A 3,587-nucleotide genomic window follows, 5' to 3' on the forward strand; every position below is an offset into this window, starting at 1 on the left:
AGGATATAATGTGACTAAACTGTCACTTTTTTTTTTTCTTTTTTGTTGGAACTGGGGATTGAACCATTCCCTGAGCCATCTCCCTGGCCCCTAAGTGATCACTTAACAGTACACTGTGTTCCTGTCATGTTTAAGGTTCTGTAATAGAAGATTAGGTCTCTAAAGTTAGATGGAAGCAGGTCCCCATCTAGGGAGACAGGTCACACTCCCCATTTTGCTTAATATTTAACATTATGTATTTTATTGTGTTTTTGCATTTTTACTTAACCTTTAACATGATTTCAAAATCAAAACAGTTCATGTAAAATTAACAGAGCTTGACTGTTGTAAGAATACAGGCAAAGCCAACAAAGATTGAGCTGCTGATTGTTTTGGACTGCAGCTAACACAATTCTGTTAAGGCTTTACCTCTATACTGTATTCCAGAACAATTCGTCTCTGTTAAGCAATTCTTTAATACAATTTGCAATGCTTGAGTATGATCATATTAGCCAGCAAAAGTTTTCAAATTCGTTGCTGTTATGTGTCTTCCTTGTAAAGCCAGTCATCCAGATGAAGCAATGCTAATGAAGCAAGGAATTTCCCAGTGTGCATTACTTCAGTTAACACTGAGTGAACAGAATAGTTGGGAAACTGTAATGGCTGTAACTGTTAGCCCAGCCCAGCCCCAATTATTATTTCTGGAGCTCCTGGCTAGGCTAGTTAGGCTATTCCCACTTCCAGAATGAATATGACTCAATTCAGGCCAATGAGGGAAGTTTGGTGAGGAACTTTAGAAAGTGTCCTCCCTGGAAGCATCTTATGGTCATTCAATCCCAGGTGACCTTCATGTCCTAGAAAGTCTGTCATCAGGAAATCAGTTTCTTAATAGGTAGATATGGCCCTTGAGAGAGGACAGGGCTCTAGGCAATAGTCACCCTAGTTATGGCCAAAGAAGACCCTGGATAGAGGAGAACCTTCCAGAAGACAGAGCCAGGGCTCAGCAGGGGCGTGGGGGGAGACATCCTCTCAGGACCTGCTTCTGAGGGTCACTTTGGGTCACCTAGGGCCTCCACTCTGCAATCACACATAGCTTTACTTTCTTATCCAATAGGACATGAGATGTCTCTGGAACAATGACACGAAGTGGCACTGCCTGGCCTCCAGTTTTCCAATTTCTAAATCAGCTTTTCTGTTCTGTGAATCCTGGGGTGTGGGAGGTGATTTATTGTTCACACGTAGTTCTCCTGGAGAGCTACAGCTGGAGCTGGCAAGGAAAACACAGCACCTGCCTGCGAAGCTTGGTGCTGAAACCAGCCTGCATGAGTCTTGGGTTGATGCTGGTGAATGTGTCTCACCTATGAGGGGCCCTTTATGAAGATGAATGTGGTGATCAGCAAGCTCTGCCCCCTCATTTCTACTTGTTTTGTTTTCTTTTTATTTTATTTATTTATTTGTGTGTATGTGTGTGGCCAGCTCAGCCTGCCTGGGGGCGGGGCTGGCTGGGATGTGGTGCTGGGGGATTGAACCTCGGTCCATGTGCTTTGCTAAGCTTGTTCTAAGTAGGTGCTTTAGACCACTGAGCCATCTCACCAGCCCTGTTTTCTTTTTGAGTTGTTTTGTTTTATTTTGTTTTCAGTTCGGGGTCTCACTATGCAGTTTAGACTGGCCTTGAACTCACTTTGTAGCCCAGGCTGACCACTGATCCTCTTGCCCTGGCCTCCAGAATGCTGGGTTTATGTTTGTCAGCACACTTGGTGAGGCGCTGGTTTCAGCCAGCTGCTAAGAGGGCTGTCCACTAGGGGCTCACAGCCAACCCCATTCACAGAATTACTCTTCTCAAGAGCCTGCACCAGGGGCTGGTGAGATGGCTCAGTGGTCTAAAGCACCTACTTAGAACAAGCTAAGCCAAGCAAAGCACAAGGACCTCGGTTCAATCCCCCAGCACCACATGCCAGCTCGCCCGCCCCCTGGTGAGCTGAGCTGGCCACACAAAAATAAATAAATAAATAAATAAATAAATAAATAAATAAATAAATAAATAAATAAATAAATAAATGAAAAAAGAGCCTGCACCTGGTGTTGCTTATCAGAAAGGTGCAGAGGTGTGGGGGAGGGGAGGTTGAAAGGCCTCTGTGAGCCAGGCTCGAGTTTGTAATCCCTGCACTGTGGGTGGTTGAAGCAGGAGGATCTCAAGTTCAAACCCAGCCTGGGGACTTAGTGACCCAGCCTTAGCTACTTGGTAAGATCCTGTCTCAAAATAAAAAGAAAACTAAGAAAGGCTGGGGATGTCCTCACATAGTGCAAGGACCCTGGGTTCAATCCTCAGCACTTAAAAAAAAAAAAAAATCTTCTAGGAACACCCTCACCCCTGCTCCGCCCAGGGATGGCTGGGTCTTGGGAACAACACGTCATACTTCTATTTCTCCCTCCACCCCACCTTGCTTCCACCTCTTACAGTGGTTGGGCCCAAGAGCACACCCCAAAATCTTGCACCCACATTCCTATCTCAGGCCCTGAGAGTCCCACCTCAGGTAACCCACAGTGATGGTACTTGGGGAGCACTTGTGAGGAGCAGCCTCTCTTGAGATGCTTTCCTGTATTAACTCACTGAGTTCTTACAACCCCATGTGGCAAGTGCCACTATCAACTCTGTTTTATGGATTAAAAAAAGAGGCACAGACAGGTGAAGCAAGATGTCCTGGGAAAGATGGGCGTGGTGATGCACACCTGTAACTCCAGCTATAATCCCAGAACATGGAAGGCTGAGGCAGGAGGATCCTTGCAAGCTTGAGACGAGCCTAGGGTACAATGTGAGCTAAAGCCAGCCTGAATTGCAAAGTGAGACCCTGTCTCAAAAAGAAAGAAAGAAAGAAAGAAAGAAAGAAAGAAAGAAAGAAAGAAAGAAAGAAAGAAAAAAAGAAAGAAAGAAAGAAAATCCTGGGAAAGGTAAGAAAGCCCAGGCCAAGCCTCACATTTTGCTTGTCAAATTTGGTGCTGCTTAACTGCAAGGCCTCGCAAACTCCGGGCCGGTATTTCTCACGCCCCAGCCCCTCCACTATGTACAACTCAGGGCCCAGGACAACAGTCACTTGCTGGAAGGCGCAGAAGCAGCGCAGACCTTTGGGCTGTGACCTCCGCCTTCTGACGCCCAGAGGATCACCCACTCCTCCCCAGCTTCCCGGGTCGTCCCAGAAAGGGTGGTGGTGGGCCTAGGTCCCCAGGGACAAAGGTGTCATCCACGCAGACCGCAGGCCCGTGTCACCATCAGGACTCCCAGGAAAACCGAGCCTCTGAGGCGTTGCGGCACGTGGTCCACATTCCTGGCTGTTTGCGCTGGGCATTAGGAGGCTGTGGCGTCTGCAGCCTGCCGGGCGCAAGCTGCACACTCTCGAGGGCAAAACCCACCCGCGCTGCGCCCGGCCCTGCAGAGCAGCCGCGCTGCGGGAAGCCGATCCCGCGGAATCCTGTTCTGCTTCCCGCCGGAGCAGTGACGGGTTCAGGGTCCGTGGGAATTTGTGGGAGATCTTGGAGCTGGAGTGCAGTTTCCCACTTGCTAGGGAACACCGAGAGCAGAGGAGGGCCGGGAGAGGGTGGAGGCCTGAGCC

The sequence above is a fragment of the Octodon degus genome, unplaced genomic scaffold (assembly GCF_000260255.1).
Source record: "Octodon degus isolate 3935 unplaced genomic scaffold, OctDeg1.0 scaffold00003, whole genome shotgun sequence".
Lineage (NCBI taxonomy): Eukaryota > Metazoa > Chordata > Mammalia > Rodentia > Octodontidae > Octodon > Octodon degus.